General features: G+C 34.1%; 17 non-coding genes across 17 annotated transcripts; all 17 read right to left on the minus strand.

Annotated features, from left to right (window-relative positions):
• Window positions 1-780: 780 nt before the first annotated feature.
• Window positions 781-853, minus strand: Trnar-ccu (transfer RNA arginine (anticodon CCU)). The gene has a single exon. It is a non-coding gene; the product is annotated as a tRNA-Arg (tRNA).
• Window positions 854-1,545: 692 nt separating this feature from the next.
• Trnar-ccu (transfer RNA arginine (anticodon CCU)) lies at window positions 1,546-1,618 on the minus strand. Its single transcript has one exon. It is a non-coding gene; the product is annotated as a tRNA-Arg (tRNA).
• A 935-nt stretch (window positions 1,619-2,553) lies between these two features.
• On the minus strand, window positions 2,554-2,626 carry Trnar-ccu (transfer RNA arginine (anticodon CCU)). The gene has a single exon. It is a non-coding gene; the product is annotated as a tRNA-Arg (tRNA).
• Window positions 2,627-3,316: 690 nt separating this feature from the next.
• Window positions 3,317-3,389, minus strand: Trnar-ccu (transfer RNA arginine (anticodon CCU)). Its single transcript has one exon. It is a non-coding gene; the product is annotated as a tRNA-Arg (tRNA).
• Window positions 3,390-4,079: 690 nt separating this feature from the next.
• On the minus strand, window positions 4,080-4,152 carry Trnar-ccu (transfer RNA arginine (anticodon CCU)). Its single transcript has one exon. It is a non-coding gene; the product is annotated as a tRNA-Arg (tRNA).
• A 690-nt stretch (window positions 4,153-4,842) lies between these two features.
• Window positions 4,843-4,915, minus strand: Trnar-ccu (transfer RNA arginine (anticodon CCU)). The gene has a single exon. It is a non-coding gene; the product is annotated as a tRNA-Arg (tRNA).
• A 690-nt stretch (window positions 4,916-5,605) lies between these two features.
• On the minus strand, window positions 5,606-5,678 carry Trnar-ccu (transfer RNA arginine (anticodon CCU)). Its single transcript has one exon. It is a non-coding gene; the product is annotated as a tRNA-Arg (tRNA).
• Window positions 5,679-6,368: 690 nt separating this feature from the next.
• Trnar-ccu (transfer RNA arginine (anticodon CCU)) lies at window positions 6,369-6,441 on the minus strand. Its single transcript has one exon. It is a non-coding gene; the product is annotated as a tRNA-Arg (tRNA).
• Window positions 6,442-7,131: 690 nt separating this feature from the next.
• Trnar-ccu (transfer RNA arginine (anticodon CCU)) lies at window positions 7,132-7,204 on the minus strand. The gene has a single exon. It is a non-coding gene; the product is annotated as a tRNA-Arg (tRNA).
• A 690-nt stretch (window positions 7,205-7,894) lies between these two features.
• Window positions 7,895-7,967, minus strand: Trnar-ccu (transfer RNA arginine (anticodon CCU)). Its single transcript has one exon. It is a non-coding gene; the product is annotated as a tRNA-Arg (tRNA).
• Window positions 7,968-8,656: 689 nt separating this feature from the next.
• Window positions 8,657-8,729, minus strand: Trnar-ccu (transfer RNA arginine (anticodon CCU)). Its single transcript has one exon. It is a non-coding gene; the product is annotated as a tRNA-Arg (tRNA).
• Window positions 8,730-10,513: 1,784 nt separating this feature from the next.
• Window positions 10,514-10,586, minus strand: Trnar-ccu (transfer RNA arginine (anticodon CCU)). Its single transcript has one exon. It is a non-coding gene; the product is annotated as a tRNA-Arg (tRNA).
• Window positions 10,587-12,335: 1,749 nt separating this feature from the next.
• On the minus strand, window positions 12,336-12,408 carry Trnar-ccu (transfer RNA arginine (anticodon CCU)). The gene has a single exon. It is a non-coding gene; the product is annotated as a tRNA-Arg (tRNA).
• Window positions 12,409-14,581: 2,173 nt separating this feature from the next.
• Trnar-ccu (transfer RNA arginine (anticodon CCU)) lies at window positions 14,582-14,654 on the minus strand. The gene has a single exon. It is a non-coding gene; the product is annotated as a tRNA-Arg (tRNA).
• Window positions 14,655-15,699: 1,045 nt separating this feature from the next.
• Window positions 15,700-15,772, minus strand: Trnar-ccu (transfer RNA arginine (anticodon CCU)). The gene has a single exon. It is a non-coding gene; the product is annotated as a tRNA-Arg (tRNA).
• Window positions 15,773-16,822: 1,050 nt separating this feature from the next.
• Window positions 16,823-16,895, minus strand: Trnar-ccu (transfer RNA arginine (anticodon CCU)). Its single transcript has one exon. It is a non-coding gene; the product is annotated as a tRNA-Arg (tRNA).
• A 1,040-nt stretch (window positions 16,896-17,935) lies between these two features.
• On the minus strand, window positions 17,936-18,008 carry Trnar-ccu (transfer RNA arginine (anticodon CCU)). Its single transcript has one exon. It is a non-coding gene; the product is annotated as a tRNA-Arg (tRNA).
• Between the last annotated feature and the right edge of the window lie 2,079 nt (window positions 18,009-20,087).

The raw sequence follows: 20,087 nt of genomic DNA on the forward strand, positions 1-20,087 counted from the left end.
CCAGCCTCGGGTAACCGCCGAAGAAGAATAAATAACAATGAGATTTCCAGATATCTTAATTTGTAACTCGTTTAATTTCAACTGCTAAAATGATACGAAAACAAAAAAGGTAATAGCTCAACAAAAAAAATTCAAAGTTTATTTAACTTTTTTCTGTTGCGGTTGCTAAATACTTGCCAGAAAAAGAAATACAATGATTTTCTACGAAAATGTCTCAAATTTTTTTTTCTATCCTCTTGAACTGGTCTGAACTTTAACAAATGGCCTAATTTTGATAGCATGTTTTACCGTTAATTTTTCCTAGGATTCTTTGGGTTAAAAAAGACCAGTCAACTTTGTTTTCCCGCCGTGGTGAGATTTGGCCTCGCAGTTTTCTGGCTAGAAAGGCGGAGAGTTAACCCAAAGCCACGTCGAATATATTGTGTATTCTATTAAACATTTTGAAATAAAGGAAAAATATTCAAACTTTCAGTAAAACAGCAATCTGAACTTACGCAAAAACTGATGAGACATTCGTTAAACCGCCAAAGAAGAATGAACAGCCTTCAGATTGCTAGATATCTCTTTTTGAAAACCGATTGATTAATTTCATCTGAAAAGAGCTACGGAAAATTAAAAAAATTGACTAAAACAGTGTCAAAAACTCAAAATTAAAGTATCTGTTTACTGCTGTTATTGCTGGAGATTTTGCGAAAACTTGAAGTACATTGATTGAAAACAGCCACCGAATCGAAACTGCTGTTCGCTTCAAACTTTTTCCGGACAAATACAGAGTTTTACTACCCGCGGCGAGATTCGAACTCGCAATCTTCTGGTTAGGAGCCAGACGCCTTATCCATTAGGCCACGCGGGCTGGACTCCGACACTTTTATCAGTGTTACGTTTTACTTTTCGGCATTCGGATTAAAGATTTTCAAAGAAGCAGAGGCCTGAAATTTAACAAGCTGATTTCCAGATGTATACTTAGTAGCGAGCTAATGGCAGGCCTCTGTATAATAAGATCAACACGTCATATTTTAAAAAATTTCGAGAGTACTGATTAAAAAATAATCGAGACAATAATCTGACTTGCGGGAACTCAAAGAGATCTAGTTTTAAAATTAACCGCCGAAGAAGAACAAATAACAATGAGATTTCCAGATATCTTAATTTGTAACTCGTTTAATTTCAACTGCTAAAAAGATACGAAAACAAAAAAGGTAATAACTCAGCCAAAAAAATTCAAAATTTTTTTGACTTTTTTATTGTTGCGATTCCTAGATACTTAAAAAGAAATACAATGATTTTCCGCCAAAAAAGAATGAACAGCCTTCAGATTGCTAGATATCTCAATTTGAAAACCGATTGATTAATTTCAACTGAAAATAGCTACGGAAATTTAAAAAAATGGACTAAAACAAAGTCAAAAACTCAAAATTAAAGTATGTTTTACTGCTGTAATTGCTGGAGATTTTGCGGAAACTTGAAGTACAATGATTTAATAGAGCCACCCAAACGAAACTGCTATTAGCTTCAAACTTTTTACGGACAGATTCAGAGCTTTACTACCCGCGGCGAGATTCGAACTCGCAATCTTCTGGTTAGGAGCCAGACGCCTTATCCATTAGGCCACGCGGGCTGGATCATCAGTTACATTATAGTTAATTTTCATTTTTCGCCATTCGGATTAAAGATTTTCAAAGAAGCAGGGGCCTGAAATTTAACAAGCTGATTTCCAGATGTATACTTAGTAGCGAGCTAATAGCACGCCTCTGTATAATAAGATCAACACGTCACATTTTAAAAAATTTCGAGAGTACTGATTAAAAAATAATCGAGACAATAATCTGACTTGCGGGAACTCAAAGAGATCTAGTTTTAAAATTAACCGCCGAAGAAGAACAAATAACAATGAGATTTCCAGATATCTTAATTTGTAACTCGTTTAATTTCAACTGCTAAAAAGATACGAAAACAAAAAAGGTAATAACTCAGCCAAAAAAATTCAAAATTTTTTTGACTTTTTTATTGTTGCGATTCCTAGATACTTAAAAAGAAATACAATGATTTTCCGCCAAAAAAGAATGAACAGCCTTCAGATTGCTAGATATCTCAATTTGAAAACCGATTGATTAATTTCAACTGAAAATAGCTACGGAAATTTAAAAAAATGGACTAAAACAAAGTCAAAAACTCAAAATTAAAGTATGTTTTACTGCTGTAATTGCTGGAGATTTTGCGGAAACTTGAAGTACAATGATTTAATAGAGCCACCCAAACGAAACTGCTATTAGCTTCAAACTTTTTACGGACAGATTCAGAGCTTTACTACCCGCGGCGAGATTCGAACTCGCAATCTTCTGGTTAGGAGCCAGACGCCTTATCCATTGAAAATAGCTACGGAAATTTAAAAAAATGGACTAAAACAAAGTCAAAAACTCAAAATTAAAGTATGTTTTACTGCTGTAATTGCTGGAGATTTTGCGGAAACTTGAAGTACAATGATTTAATAGAGCCACCCAAACGAAACTGCTATTAGCTTCAAACTTTTTACGGACAGATTCAGAGCTTTACTACCCGCGGCGAGATTCGAACTCGCAATCTTCTGGTTAGGAGCCAGACGCCTTATCCATTAGGCCACGCGGGCTGGATCATCAGTTACATTATAGTTAATTTTCATTTTTCGCCATTCGGATTAAAGATTTTCAAAGAAGCAGGGGCCTGAAATTTAACAAGCTGATTTCCAGATGTATACTTAGTAGCGAGCTAATAGCACGCCTCTGTATAATAAGATCAACACGTCACATTTTAAAAAATTTCGAGAGTACTGATTAAAAAATAATCGAGACAATAATCTGACTTGCGGGAACTCAAAGAGATCTAGTTTTAAAATTAACCGCCGAAGAAGAACAAATAACAATGAGATTTCCAGATATCTTAATTTGTAACTCGTTTAATTTCAACTGCTAAAAAGATACGAAAACAAAAAAGGTAATAACTCAGCCAAAAAAATTCAAAATTTATTTGACTTTTTTATTGTTGCGATTCCTAGATACTTAAAAAGAAATACAATGATTTTCCGCCAAAAAAGAATGAACAGCCTTCAGATTGCTAGATATCTCAATTTGAAAACCGATTGATTAATTTCAACTGAAAATAGCTACGGAAATTTAAAAAAATGGACTAAAACAAAGTCAAAAACTCAAAATTAAAGTATGTTTTACTGCTGTAATTGCTGGAGATTTTGCGGAAACTTGAAGTACAATGATTTAATAGAGCCACCCAAACGAAACTGCTATTAGCTTCAAACTTTTTACGGACAGATTCAGAGCTTTACTACCCGCGGCGAGATTCGAACTCGCAATCTTCTGGTTAGGAGCCAGACGCCTTATCCATTAGGCCACGCGGGCTGGATCATCAGTTACATTATAGTTAATTTTCATTTTTCGCCATTCGGATTAAAGATTTTCAAAGAAGCAGGGGCCTGAAATTTAACAAGCTGATTTCCAGATGTATACTTAGTAGCGAGCTAATAGCACGCCTCTGTATAATAAGATCAACACGTCACATTTTAAAAAATTTCGAGAGTACTGATTAAAAAATAATCGAGACAATAATCTGACTTGCGGGAACTCAAAGAGATCTAGTTTTAAAATTAACCGCCGAAGAAGAACAAATAACAATGAGATTTCCAGATATCTTAATTTGTAACTCGTTTAATTTCAACTGCTAAAAAGATACGAAAACAAAAAAGGTAATAACTCAGCCAAAAAAATTCAAAATTTATTTGACTTTTTTATTGTTGCGATTCCTAGATACTTAAAAAGAAATACAATGATTTTCCGCCAAAAAAGAATGAACAGCCTTCAGATTGCTAGATATCTCAATTTGAAAACCGATTGATTAATTTCAACTGAAAATAGCTACGGAAATTTAAAAAAATGGACTAAAACAAAGTCAAAAACTCAAAATTAAAGTATGTTTTACTGCTGTAATTGCTGGAGATTTTGCGGAAACTTGAAGTACAATGATTTAATAGAGCCACCCAAACGAAACTGCTATTAGCTTCAAACTTTTTACGGACAGATTCAGAGCTTTACTACCCGCGGCGAGATTCGAACTCGCAATCTTCTGGTTAGGAGCCAGACGCCTTATCCATTAGGCCACGCGGGCTGGATCATCAGTTACATTATAGTTAATTTTCATTTTTCGCCATTCGGATTAAAGATTTTCAAAGAAGCAGGGGCCTGAAATTTAACAAGCTGATTTCCAGATGTATACTTAGTAGCGAGCTAATAGCACGCCTCTGTATAATAAGATCAACACGTCACATTTTAAAAAATTTCGAGAGTACTGATTAAAAAATAATCGAGACAATAATCTGACTTGCGGGAACTCAAAGAGATCTAGTTTTAAAATTAACCGCCGAAGAAGAACAAATAACAATGAGATTTCCAGATATCTTAATTTGTAACTCGTTTAATTTCAACTGCTAAAAAGATACGAAAACAAAAAAGGTAATAACTCAGCCAAAAAAATTCAAAATTTATTTGACTTTTTTATTGTTGCGATTCCTAGATACTTAAAAAGAAATACAATGATTTTCCGCCAAAAAAGAATGAACAGCCTTCAGATTGCTAGATATCTCAATTTGAAAACCGATTGATTAATTTCAACTGAAAATAGCTACGGAAATTTAAAAAAATGGACTAAAACAAAGTCAAAAACTCAAAATTAAAGTATGTTTTACTGCTGTAATTGCTGGAGATTTTGCGGAAACTTGAAGTACAATGATTTAATAGAGCCACCCAAACGAAACTGCTATTAGCTTCAAACTTTTTACGGACAGATTCAGAGCTTTACTACCCGCGGCGAGATTCGAACTCGCAATCTTCTGGTTAGGAGCCAGACGCCTTATCCATTAGGCCACGCGGGCTGGATCATCAGTTACATTATAGTTAATTTTCATTTTTCGCCATTCGGATTAAAGATTTTCAAAGAAGCAGGGGCCTGAAATTTAACAAGCTGATTTCCAGATGTATACTTAGTAGCGAGCTAATAGCACGCCTCTGTATAATAAGATCAACACGTCACATTTTAAAAAATTTCGAGAGTACTGATTAAAAAATAATCGAGACAATAATCTGACTTGCGGGAACTCAAAGAGATCTAGTTTTAAAATTAACCGCCGAAGAAGAACAAATAACAATGAGATTTCCAGATATCTTAATTTGTAACTCGTTTAATTTCAACTGCTAAAAAGATACGAAAACAAAAAAGGTAATAACTCAGCCAAAAAAATTCAAAATTTATTTGACTTTTTTATTGTTGCGATTCCTAGATACTTAAAAAGAAATACAATGATTTTCCGCCAAAAAAGAATGAACAGCCTTCAGATTGCTAGATATCTCAATTTGAAAACCGATTGATTAATTTCAACTGAAAATAGCTACGGAAATTTAAAAAAATGGACTAAAACAAAGTCAAAAACTCAAAATTAAAGTATGTTTTACTGCTGTAATTGCTGGAGATTTTGCGGAAACTTGAAGTACAATGATTTAATAGAGCCACCCAAACGAAACTGCTATTAGCTTCAAACTTTTTACGGACAGATTCAGAGCTTTACTACCCGCGGCGAGATTCGAACTCGCAATCTTCTGGTTAGGAGCCAGACGCCTTATCCATTAGGCCACGCGGGCTGGATCATCAGTTACATTATAGTTAATTTTCATTTTTCGCCATTCGGATTAAAGATTTTCAAAGAAGCAGGGGCCTGAAATTTAACAAGCTGATTTCCAGATGTATACTTAGTAGCGAGCTAATAGCACGCCTCTGTATAATAAGATCAACACGTCACATTTTAAAAAATTTCGAGAGTACTGATTAAAAAATAATCGAGACAATAATCTGACTTGCGGGAACTCAAAGAGATCTAGTTTTAAAATTAACCGCCGAAGAAGAACAAATAACAATGAGATTTCCAGATATCTTAATTTGTAACTCGTTTAATTTCAACTGCTAAAAAGATACGAAAACAAAAAAGGTAATAACTCAGCCAAAAAAATTCAAAATTTATTTGACTTTTTTATTGTTGCGATTCCTAGATACTTAAAAAGAAATACAATGATTTTCCGCCAAAAAAGAATGAACAGCCTTCAGATTGCTAGATATCTCAATTTGAAAACCGATTGATTAATTTCAACTGAAAATAGCTACGGAAATTTAAAAAAATGGACTAAAACAAAGTCAAAAACTCAAAATTAAAGTATGTTTTACTGCTGTAATTGCTGGAGATTTTGCGGAAACTTGAAGTACAATGATTTAATAGAGCCACCCAAACGAAACTGCTATTAGCTTCAAACTTTTTACGGACAGATTCAGAGCTTTACTACCCGCGGCGAGATTCGAACTCGCAATCTTCTGGTTAGGAGCCAGACGCCTTATCCATTAGGCCACGCGGGCTGGATCATCAGTTACATTATAGTTAATTTTCATTTTTCGCCATTCGGATTAAAGATTTTCAAAGAAGCAGGGGCCTGAAATTTAACAAGCTGATTTCCAGATGTATACTTAGTAGCGAGCTAATAGCACGCCTCTGTATAATAAGATCAACACGTCACATTTTAAAAAATTTCGAGAGTACTGATTAAAAAATAATCGAGACAATAATCTGACTTGCGGGAACTCAAAGAGATCTAGTTTTAAAATTAACCGCCGAAGAAGAACAAATAACAATGAGATTTCCAGATATCTTAATTTGTAACTCGTTTAATTTCAACTGCTAAAAAGATACGAAAACAAAAAAGGTAATAACTCAGCCAAAAAAATTCAAAATTTATTTGACTTTTTTATTGTTGCGATTCCTAGATACTTAAAAAGAAATACAATGATTTTCCGCCAAAAAAGAATGAACAGCCTTCAGATTGCTAGATATCTCAATTTGAAAACCGATTGATTAATTTCAACTGAAAATAGCTACGGAAATTTAAAAAAATGGACTAAAACAAAGTCAAAAACTCAAAATTAAAGTATGTTTTACTGCTGTAATTGCTGGAGATTTTGCGGAAACTTGAAGTACAATGATTTAATAGAGCCACCCAAACGAAACTGCTATTAGCTTCAAACTTTTTACGGACAGATTCAGAGCTTTACTACCCGCGGCGAGATTCGAACTCGCAATCTTCTGGTTAGGAGCCAGACGCCTTATCCATTAGGCCACGCGGGCTGGATCATCAGTTACATTATAGTTAATTTTCATTTTTCGCCATTCGGATTAAAGATTTTCAAAGAAGCAGGGGCCTGAAATTTAACAAGCTGATTTCCAGATGTATACTTAGTAGCGAGCTAATAGCACGCCTCTGTATAATAAGATCAACACGTCACATTTTAAAAAATTTCGAGAGTACTGATTAAAAAATAATCGAGACAATAATCTGACTTGCGGGAACTCAAAGAGATCTAGTTTTAAAATTAACCGCCGAAGAAGAACAAATAACAATGAGATTTCCAGATATCTTAATTTGTAACTCGTTTAATTTCAACTGCTAAAAAGATACGAAAACAAAAAAGGTAATAACTCAGCCAAAAAAATTCAAAATTTATTTGACTTTTTTATTGTTGCGATTCCTAGATACTTAAAAAGAAATACAATGATTTTCCGCCAAAAAAGAATGAACAGCCTTCAGATTGCTAGATATCTCAATTTGAAAACCGATTGATTAATTTCAACTGAAAATAGCTACGGAAATTTAAAAAAATGGACTAAAACAAAGTCAAAAACTCAAAATTAAAGTATGTTTTACTGCTGTAATTGCTGGAGATTTTGCGGAAACTTGAAGTACAATGATTTAATAGAGCCACCCAAACGAAACTGCTATTAGCTTCAAACTTTTTACGGACAGATTCAGAGCTTTACTACCCGCGGCGAGATTCGAACTCGCAATCTTCTGGTTAGGAGCCAGACGCCTTATCCATTAGGCCACGCGGGCTGGATCATCAGTTACATTATAGTTAATTTTCATTTTTCGCCATTCGGATTAAAGATTTTCAAAGAAGCAGGGGCCTGAAATTTAACAAGCTGATTTCCAGATGTATACTTAGTAGCGAGCTAATAGCACGCCTCTGTATAATAAGATCAACACGTCACATTTTAAAAAATTTCGAGAGTACTGATTAAAAATAATCGAGACAATAATCTGACTTGCGGGAACTCAAAGAGATCTAGTTTTAAAATTAACCGCCGAAGAAGAACAAATAACAATGAGATTTCCAGATATCTTAATTTGTAACTCGTTTAATTTCAACTGCTAAAAAGATACGAAAACAAAAAAGGTAATAACTCAGCCAAAAAAATTCAAAATTTATTTGACTTTTTTATTGTTGCGATTCCTAGATACTTAAAAAGAAATACAATGATTTTCCGCCAAAAAAGAATGAACAGCCTTCAGATTGCTAGATATCTCAATTTGAAAACCGATTGATTAATTTCAACTGAAAATAGCTACGGAAATTTAAAAAAATGGACTAAAACAAAGTCAAAAACTCAAAATTAAAGTATGTTTTACTGCTGTAATTGCTGGAGATTTTGCGGAAACTTGAAGTACAATGATTTAATAGAGCCACCCAAACGAAACTGCTATTAGCTTCAAACTTTTTACGGACAGATTCAGAGCTTTACTACCCGCGGCGAGATTCGAACTCGCAATCTTCTGGTTAGGAGCCAGACGCCTTATCCATTAGGCCACGCGGGCTGGACTCCGACACTTTTATCAGTGTTACGTTTTACTTTTCGGCATTCGGATTAAAGATTTTCAAAGAAGCAGAGGCCTGAAATTTAACAAGCTGATTTCCAGATGTATACTTAGTAGCGAGCTAATGGCAGGCCTCTGTATAATAAGATCAACACGTCACGTTTTAAAAAATTTCGACAGAACTGATTAAAAAATAGTCAAGACAAAAATTTGACCTGCGGGAAATCAAAGAGATCTAGTTTTAAAGTTTTTTGCAGAATTTGTTTTTGACCAGCCTCGGGTAACCGCCGAAGAAGAATAAATAACAATCAGATTTCCAGATATCTTAATTTGTAACTCGTTTAATTTCAACTGCTAAAAAGAAACGAAAACAAAAAAGGTAAAAACTCAACAAAAAAATTCAAAGTATATTTGACTTCTTTATTGTTGCAATTCCTAGATACTTAAAAAGAAATACAATGATTTTCCGCCAAAAAAGAATGAACAGCCCCTTCAGATTGCTAGATATATCATTTTGAAAACCGATTAATTAATTTCAACTGAAAATAGCTACGGAAATTTTAAAAAATGGACTAAAACAAAGTCAAAAAATCAAAACTTAAGTATCTGTTTTACTGCTGTAATTGCTGGAGATTTTGCGAAAACTTGAAGTACATTGATTGAAAACAGCCACCGAATCGAAACTGCTGTTCGCTTCAAACTTTTTCCGGACAAATACAGAGTTTTACTACCCTCGGCGAGATTCGAACGCGCAATCTTCTGGTTAGGAGCCAAACGCCTTATCCATTAGGCCACGCTGGCTCGATCATCAGTTTCATTATAGTTAAGTTTCATTTTTCGCCATTCGGATTAAAGATTTTCAAAAAAGCAGAGGCCTGAATATTAACAAGCTGATTTCCAGATGTATACTTAGTAGCGAGCTAATGGCAGGCCTCTAAATAAAAAGATCAACAAGTCACATTTTAAAAAATTTCGAGAGTACTGATTAAAAAATAATCGAGACAATAATCTGACTTGCGGGAACTCAAAGAGATCTAGTTTTAAAATTAACCGCCGAAGAAGAACAAATAACAATGAGATTTCCAGATATCTTAATTTGTAACTCGTTTAATTTCAACTGCTAAAAAGATACGAAAACAAAAAAGGTAATAACTCAACAAAAAAAATTCAAAATTTATTTGACTTTTTTATTGTTGCGATTACTAGATACTTGCCGTAAAAAGAAATACAATGATTTTCTGCAAAAATGTCTCAAAATTTTATTCTATCCTCTTGAACTGGTCTGAACTTTAACAAATGGCTTAATTTTGATAGCATTTTTACCGTTAATTTTTCCTAGGATTCTTTGGGTTAAAAAGACCAGTCAACTTTATTTTCGCGCCGTGGTGAGACTTAGGCTCGCAATTTTGTGGCTAGAAATGTGTATTCTATTTTACATTTTGAAATAAAGAAAAAACATTCAAACGTTCAGTAAAACAGCAACCTGAATTTATGCAAAAACTGATGAGACATTCGTTGAAACCCCAAAAAAAGAATGAACAGCCATCACATTGCTAGATGACTCATTTTGAAAACCGATTGATGAATTTCAACTAAAAATAGCTACGGAAATTTTAAAAATAATTGGACTAAAACAAAGTCAAAAACTCAAAATTTAAGTATCTGTTTTACTGCTGGAATTGCTGGAGATTTTGCGGAAACTTGAGGTACAATGATTTAAAACAGCCACCCAATCGAAACTGCTATTAGCTTCAAACTTTTTACGGACAGATTCAGAGCTTTACTACCCGCGGCGAGATTCGAATTCGCAATCTTCTGGTTAGGAGCCAGACGCCTTATCCATTAGGCCACGCGGGCTGGATCATCAGTTACATTATAGTTAATTTTCATTTTTCGCCATTCGGATTAAAGATTTTCAAAGAAGCAGGGGCCTGAATATTAACAAGCTGATTTCCAGATGTATACTTAGTAGCGAGCTAATGGCAGGCCTCTAAATAAAAAGATCAACAAGTCACATTTTAAAAAATTTCGAGAGTACTGATTAAAAATAATCGAGACAATAATCTGACTTGCGGGAACTCAAAGAGATCTAGTTTTAAAATTAACCGCCGAAGAAGAACAAATAACAATGAGATTTCCAGATATCTTAATTTGTAACTCGTTTAATTTCAACTGCTAAAAAGATACGAAAACGAAAAAGGTAATAACTCAGCCAAAAAAATTCAAAATTTATTTGACTTTTTTATTGTTGCGATTCCTAGATACTTAAAAAGAAATACAATGATTTTCCGCCAAAAAAGAATGAACAGCCCCTTCAGATTGCTAGATATATCATTTTGAAAACCGATTAATTAATTTCAACTGAAAATAGCTACGGAAATTTTAAAAAATGGACTAAAACAAAGTCAAAAACTCAAAACTTAAGTATCTGTTTTACTGCTGTAATTGCTGGAGATTTTGCGAAAACTTGAAGTACATTGATTGAAAACAGCCACCGAATCGAAACTGCTGTTCGCTTCAAACTTTTTCCGGACAAATACAGAGCTTTACTACCCTCGGCGAGATTCGAACGCGCAATCTTCTGGTTAGGAGCCAAACGCCTTATCCATTAGGCCACGCTGGCTCGATCATCAGTTTCATTATAGTTAAGTTTCATTTTTCGCCATTCGGATTAAAGATTTTCAAAAAAGCAGAGGCCTGAATATTAACAAGCTGATTTCCAGATGTATACTTAGTAGCGAGCTAATGGCAGGCCTCTAAATAAAAAGATCAACAAGTCACATTTTAAAAAATTTCGAGAGTACTGATTAAAAAATAATCGAGACAATAATCTGACTTGCGGGAACTCAAAGAGATCTAGTTTTAAAATTAACCGCCGAAGAAGAACAAATAACAATGAGATTTCCAGATATCTTAATTTGTAACTCGTTTAATTTCAACTGCTAAAATGATACGAAAACAAAAAAGGTAATAACTCAACAAAAAAAATTCAAAGTTTATTTGACTTTTTTATTGTTGCGATTACTAGATACTTGCCGTAAAAAGAAATACAATGATTTTCTGCAAAAATGTCTCAAAATTTTATTCTATCCTCTTGAACTGGTCTGAACTTTAACAAATGGCTTAATTTTGATAGCATTTTTACCGTTAATTTTTCCTAGGATTCTTTGGGTTAAAAAGACCAGTCAACTTTATTTTCGCGCCGTGGTGAGACTTAGGCTCGCAATTTTCTGGCTAGAAATGTGTATTCTATTTTACATCTTGAAATAAAGAAAAAACATTCAAACGTTCAGTAAAACAGCAACCTGAATTTATGCAAAAACTGATGAGACATTCGTTGAAACCCCAAAAAAAGAATGAACAGCCATCACATTGCTAGATGACTCATTTTGAAAACCGATTGATGAATTTCAACTAAAAATAGCTACGGAAATTTTAAAAATAATTGGACTAAAACAAAGTCAAAAACTCAAAATTTAAGTATCTGTTTTACTGCTGGAATTGCTGGAGATTTTGCGGAAACTTGAGGTACAATGATTTAAAACAGCCACCCAATCGAAACTGCTATTAGCTTCAAACTTTTTACGGACAGATTCAGAGCTTTACTACCCGCGGCGAGATTCGAACTCGCAATCTTCTGGTTAGGAGCCAGACGCCTTATCCATTAGGCCACGCGGGCTGGATCATCAGTTACATTATAGTTAATTTTCATTTTTCGCCATTCGGATTAAAGATTTCCAAAGAAGCAGGGGCCTGAAATTTAACAAGCTGATTTCCAGATGTATACTTAGTAGCGAGCTAATAGCAAGCTTCTGTATAATAAGTTCAACACGTCACATTTTAAAAAATTTCGAAAGAACTGATTAAAAAATAATCGAGACAAAAATCTGACTTGCGGGAACTCAAAGAGACCTAGTTTTAAAATGTTTTGAAGAAATTTTTTTTGACCAGCCTCGGGTAACCGCCGAAAAAGAATAAGTAACAATGAGATTTCCAGATATCTTAATTTGTAACTCGTTTAATTTCAACTGCTAAAAAGATACGAAAACAAAAAAGGTAATAACTCAACAAAAAAAATTCAAAATTTATTTGACTTTTTTATTGTTGCGATTACTAGATACTTGCCGTAAAAAGAAATACAAGGATTTTCTGCAAAAATGTCTCAAAATTTTATTCTATCCTCTTGAACTGGTCTGAACTTTAACAAATGGCTTAATTTTGATAGCATTTTTACCGTTAATTTTTCCTAGGATTCTTTGGGTTAAAAAGACCAGTCAACTTTATTTTCGCGCCGTGTTGAGACTTAGGCTCGCAATTTTCTGGCTAGAAATGTGAAGAGTTAACCCAACGCCACGTCGAATATACTGTGTATTCTATTTTCATTTTGAAATAAAGAAAAAACATTCAAACGTTCAGTAAAACAGCAATCTGAATTTACGCAAAAACTGATGAGACATTCGTTGAAACCCCAAAAAAAGAATGAACAGCCATCACATTGCTAGATGACTCATTTTGAAAACCGATTGATGAATTTCAACTAAAAATAGCTACGGAAATTTTAAAAATAATTGGACTAAAACAAAGTCAAAAACTCAAAATTTAAGTATCTGTTACACTGCTGGAATTGCTGGAGAGTTTGCGGAAACTTGAGGTACAATGATTTAAAACAGCCACCCAATCGAAACTGCTATTAGCTTCAAACTTTTACGGGACAAATACAGAGCTATACTGCCCGCGATGAGATTCGAACGCGCAATCTTCTGGATAAGAGCCAGACGCCTTATCCATTAGGCCACGCTGGCTGGATCATCAGTTTCATTATAGTTATGTTTTATTTTTCCCCATTCGGATTATAGATTTTCAAAGAAGCAGGGGCCTGAAATTTAACAAGCTGATTTCCAGATGTAGACTTAGTGGCGAGCTAATGGCAGGCTTCTGTATAATAAGATCAACACGTCACATTTTAAAAAGTTTCGAAAGAACTGATTAAAAAATAATAGAGACAATAATCTGACTTGCGGGAACTCAAAGAGATCTAGTTTTAAAATTTTTTGAAGAAATTGTTTTGACCAGCCTCGGGTAACCGCCGAAGAAGAATAAATAACAATGAGATTTCCAAGATATCTTAATTTGTAACTCGTTTAATTTCAACTGCTAAAATGATACAAAAACAAAAAAGGTATTAGCTCAACAAAAAAAATTCAAAGTTTATTTGACTTTTTTCTGTTGCGGTTGCTAGATACTTGCCAGAAAATGAAATACAATGATTTTCTACAAAAATAACTCAAAGATTTTTTTATCCTCTTGAACTGGTCTGAACTTTAACAAATGGCTTAATTTTGATAGCATTTTTTACCGTTATTTTTTCCTAGGATTCTTTGGGTTAAAAAAGACCAGTCAACTTTATTTTCGCGCCGTGGTGAGATTTGGCCTCGCAATTTTCTGGCTAGAAAGGCGGAGAGTTAACTCAAAGCCAAGTCGAATATATAGTGTATTCTATTACACATTTTGAAATAAAGTAAAAATATTCAAACTTTCAGTAAAACAGCAATCTGAACTTACGCAAAAACTGATGAGACATTCGTTGAATCCCCAAAAAAAGAATGAACAGCCTTCAGATTGCTAGATATCTCATTTTAAAAACCGATTAATTAATTTCAACTGAAAATAGCTACGGAAATATTAAAAAAAATGGACTAAAACAAAGACAAAAACTCAAAATTTAAGTACCTGTTTTACTGCTGTAATTGCTGGAGAGTTTGCGAAAACTTGAGGTACAATGATTTAATACAGCCAAACAATCGAAACTGCTATTAGCTTCAAACGTTTTCCGGACAGATTCAGAGCTTTACTACCCGCGTCGAGATTCGAACTCGCAATCTTCAGATTAGGAGCCAGACGCCTTATCCATTAGGCCACGCGGGCTGGATCATCAGTTACACTATAGTTAATTTTGATTTTTCGCCATTCGGATTAAAGATTTTCAAAGAAGCAGGGGCCTGAAATTTAACAAGCTGATTTCCAGATGTATATTTAGTAGCGAGCTAATAGCACGCCTCTGTATAATAAGTTCAACACTTCAAATTTTAAAAAATTTCGAAAGACTGATTAAAAAATAATCAAGACAATCATCTGACTTGCGGGAACTCAAAGAGACCTAGTTTGAAAATTTTTTGAAGAATTTTTTTTTGACCAGCCTCGGATAACCGCCGAAGAAGAATAAATAACAATGAGATTTCCAGATATCTTAATTTGTAACTCGTTTAATTTCAACTGCTAAAAAGATACGAAAACAAAAAAGGTAATAACTCAACAAAAAAAATTCAAAATTTATTTGACTTTTTTCTGTTGCGGTTGCTAAATACTTGCCAGAAAATGAAATACAATGATTTTCTACGAAAGTGTCTCAAATTTTTTTTCTATCCTCTTGAACTGGTCTGAACTTTAACAATTGGCTTAATTTTGATAGCATGTTTTACCGTTAATTTTTCCTAGGATTCTTTGGGTTAAAAAAGACCAGTCAAGTTTATTTTCCCGCCGTGGTGAAATTTGGCCTCGCAATTTTCTGGCTAGAAAGGTGGAGAGTTAACCCAAAGCCACGTCGAATATATTGTGTATTCTATTAAACATTTTGAAATAAAGGAAAAATATTCAAACTTTCAGTAAAACAGCAACCTGAACTTACGCAAAAACTGATGAGACATTCGTTGAACCGCCAAAAAAGAATGAACAGCCTTCAGATTGCTAGATATCTCAATTTGAAAACCGATTGATTAATTTCAACTGAAAATAGCTACGGAAATTTAAAAAATTGGACTAAAACAAAGTCAAAAACTCAAAATTAAAGTATGTTTTACTGCTGTAATTGCTGGAGATTATGCGGAAACTTGAAGTACAATGATTTAATAGAGCCACCCAAACGAAACTGCTATTAGCTTCAAACTTTTTACGGACAGATTCAGAGCTTTACTACCCGCGGCGAGATTCGAGCTCGCAATCTTCAGATTAGGAGCCAGACGCCTTATCCATTAGGCCACGCGGGCTGGATCATCAGTTACACTATAGTTAACTTTGATTTTTCGCCATTCGGATTAAAGATTTTCAAAGAAGCAGGGGCCTGAAATTTAACAAGCTGATTTCCAGATGTATACTTAGTAGCGAGCTAATAGCACGCCTCTGTATAATAAGTTCAACACGTCACATTTTAAAAAATTCCGAAAGAACTGATTAAAAAATAATCAAGACAATCATCTGACTTGCGGGAACTCAAAGAGACCTAGTTTGAAAATTTTTTGAAGAAATTTTTTTTGACCAGCCTCGGATAACCGCCGAAGAAGAATAAATAACAATGAGATTTCCAGATATCTTAATTTGTAACTCGTTTAATTTCAACTGCTAAAAAGATACGAAAACAAAAAAGGTAATAACTCAACAAAAAAAATTCAAAGTTTATTTGACTTTTTTCTGTTGCGGTTGCTAGATACTTGCCAGAAAATGAAATACAATGATTTTCTACAAAAATAACTCAAAGTTTTTTTCTATCCTCTTGAACTGGTCTGAACTTTAACAAATGGCTTAATTTTGATAGCATTTTTTACCGTTAATTTTTCCTAGGATTCTTTGGGTTAAAAAAGACCAGTCAACTTTATTTTCGCGCCGTCGTGAGATTTGGCCTCGCAATTTTCTGGCTAGAAAGGCGGAGAGTTAACTCAAAGCCAAGTCGAATATATAGTGTATTCTATTACACATTTTGAAATAAAGTAAAAATATTCAAACTTTCAGTAAAACAGCAATCTGAACTTACGCAAAAACTGATGAGACATTCGTTGAATCCCCAAAAAAAGAATGAACAGCCTTCAGATTGCTAGATTTCTCATTTTAAAAACCGATTAATTAATTTCAACTGAAAATAGCTACGGAAATATTAAAAAAATGGACTAAAACAAAGACAAAAACTCAAAATTTAAGTACCTGTTTTACTGCTGTAATTGCTGGAGAGTTTGCGAAAACTTGAGGTACAATGATTTAATACAGCCAACCAATCGAAACTGCTATTAGCTTCAAACTTTTTCCGGACAGATTCAGAGCTTTACTACCCGCGGCGAGATTCGAACTCGCAATCTTCAGATTAGGAGCCAGACGCCTTATCCATTAGGCCACGCGGGCTGGATCATCAGTTACACTATAGTTAATTTTGATTTTTCGCCATTCGGATTAAAGATTTTCAAAGAAGCAGGGGCCTGAAATTTAACAAGCTGATTTCCAGATGTATACTTAGTAGCGAGCTAATAGCACGCCTCTGTATAATAAGTTCAACACGTCACATTTTAAAAAATTTCGAAAGAACTGATTAAAAAATAATCAAGACAATCATCTGACTTGCGGGAACTCAAAGAGACCTAGTTTGAAAATTTTTTGAAGAAATTTTATTTGACCAGCCTCGGATAACCGCCGAAGAAGAATAAATAACAATGAGATTTCCAGATATCTTAATTTGTAACTCGTTTAATTTCAACTGCTAAAAAGATACGAAAACAAAAAAGGTAATAACTCAACAAAAAAAATTCAAAGTTTATTTAACTTTTTTCTGTTGCGGTTGCTAAATACTTGCCAGAAAAAGAAATACAATGATTTTCTACGAAAATGTCTCAAATTTTTTTTCTATCCTCTTGAACTGGTCTGAACTTTAACAAATGGCCTAATTTTGATAGCATGTTTTACCGTTAATTTTTCATAGGATTCTTTGGGTTAAAAAAGACCAGTCAATTTTTTTTCCCGCCGTGGTGAGATTTGGCCTCGCAATTTTCTGGCTAGAAAGGTGGAGAGTTAACCCAAAGCCACGTCGAATATATTGTGTATTCTATTAAACATTTTGAAATAAAGGAAACATATTGAAACTTTCCGTAAAACAGCAATCTGAACTTACGCAAAAACTGATGAGACATTCGTTAAACCGCCAAAAAAGAATGAACAGCCTACAGATTGCTAGATATCTCATTTTGAAAACCGATTGATTAATTTCAACTGAAAATTGCTACGGAAAATTAAAAAAAATGGACTAAAACAGTGTCAAAAACTCAAAATTAAAGTATCTGCTTTACTTGCTGGAGATTTTGCGGAAACTTGAAGTACAATGATTTAATAGAGCCACCCAAACGAAACTGCTATTAGCTTCAAACTTTTTACGGACAGATTCAGAGCTTTACTACCCGCGTCGAGATTCGAACTCGCAATCTTCTGGTTAGGAGCCAGACGCCTTATCCATTAGGCCACGCGGGCTGGATCATCAGTTACATTATAGTTAATTTTCATTTTTCGCCATTCGGATTAAAGATTTTCAAAGAAGCAGGGGCCTGAAATTTAACAAGCTGATTTCCAGATGTATACTTAGTAGCGAGCTAATAGCACGCCTCTGTATAATAAGTTCAACAAGTCACATTTTAAAAAATTTCGCAAGAACTGATTAAAAAATAATCAAGACAATAATCTGACTTGCGGGAACTCAAAGGGACCTAGTTTTAAAAATTTTTGAAGCAATTTTTTTTGACCAGCCTCGGGTAACCGTCGAAGAAGAATAAATAACAAAGAGATTTCCAGATATCTTAATTTGTAACTTGTTTAATTTCAACTGCTAAAAAAATACGAAAACAAAAAAGGTAATGACTCAACAAAAAAAATTCAAAGTTTATTTGACTTTTTTTCTATTGCGGTTGCTAAATACTTGCCAGAAAATGAAATACAATGATTTTATACGAAAGTGTCTCAAATTTTTTTTCTATCCTCTTGAACTGGTCTGAACTTTAACAATTGGCTTAATTTTGATAGCATGTTTTACCGTTAATTTTTCCTAGGATTCTTTGGGTTAAAAAAGACCAGTCAACTTTATTTTCCCGCCGTGGTGAAATTTGGCCTCGCAATTTCCTGGCTAGAAAGGTGGAGAGTTAACCCAAAGCCAAGTCGAATATATTGTGTATTCTATTAAACATTTTGAAAAAAGGAAAAATATTCAAACTTTCAGTAAAACAGCAATCTGAACTTACGCAAAAACTGATGAGACATTCGTTGAACCGCTAAAAAAGAATGAACATCCTTCAGATTGCTAGACATCTCAATTTGAAAACCGATTGATTAATTTCAACTGAAAATAGCTACGGAAATTTAAAAAAATGGACTAAAACAAAGTCAAAAACTCAAAATTAAAGTATCTGCTTTTCTGCTGTAATTGCTGGAGATTTTGCGGAAACTTGAAGTACAATGATTTAATAGAGCCACCCAAACGAAACTGCTATTAGCTTCAAACTTTTTTCGGACAGATTCAGAGCTTTACTACCCTCGGCGAGATTCGTACTCGCAATCTTCTGGTTAGGAGCCAGACGCCTTATCCATTAGGCGACGCGGGCTGGACTCCGACACTTTTATCAGTGTTACGTTTTACTTTTCGGCATTCGGATTAAAGATTTTCAAAGAAGCAGAGGCCTGAAATTTAACAAGCTGATTTCCAGATGTATACTTAGTAGCGAGCTAATGACAGGCCTCTGTATAATAAGATCAACACGTCACGTTTTAAAAATTTTCGACAGAAGTGATTAAAAAATAGTCAAGACAAAAATCTGACCTGCGGGAAATCAAAGAGATCTAGTTTAAAAGTTTTTTGCAGAATTTGTTTTTGACCAGCCTCGGGTAACCGCCGAAGAAGAATAAATAACAATCAGATTTCCAGATATCTTAATTTGTAACTCGTTTAATTTCAACTGCTAAAAAGAATTGAAAACAAAAAAGGTAAAAACTCAACAAAAAAAAATTCAAAGTTTATTTGACTTCTTTATTGTTGCGATTCCTAGATACTTGCCGTAAAAAGAAATACAAAGATTTTCCGCCAAAAAAGAATGAACAGCCCCATCAGATTGCTAGATATATCATTTTGAAAACCGATTAATTAATTTCAACTGAAACTAGCTACGGAAAATTTAAAAAATGGACTAAAACAAAGTCAAAAACTCAAAACTTAAGTATCTGTTTTACTGCTGTAATTGCTGGAGATTTTGCGAAAACTTGAATTACATTGATTTAAAACAGCCACCGAATCAAAACTGCTGTTCGCTTCAAACTTTTTCCGGACAAATACAGAGTTTTACTACCCGCGGCGAGATTCGAACGCGCAATCTTCTTGTTAGGATCCAGACGCCTTATCCATTAGGCCACGCTGGCTCGAGCATCAGTTTCATTCTAGTTAAGTTTCATTTTTCGCCATTCGGATTAAAGATTTTCAAAAAAGCAGAGGCCTGAATATTAACAAGCTGATTTCCAGATGTATACTTAGTAGCGAGCTAATGGCAGGCCTCTGTATAATAAGATCAA

Source organism: Symsagittifera roscoffensis, chromosome 6, assembly GCF_963678635.1.
Source record: "Symsagittifera roscoffensis chromosome 6, txSymRosc1.1, whole genome shotgun sequence".
Classification (NCBI taxonomy): Eukaryota; Metazoa; Xenacoelomorpha; order Acoela; family Convolutidae; genus Symsagittifera; species Symsagittifera roscoffensis.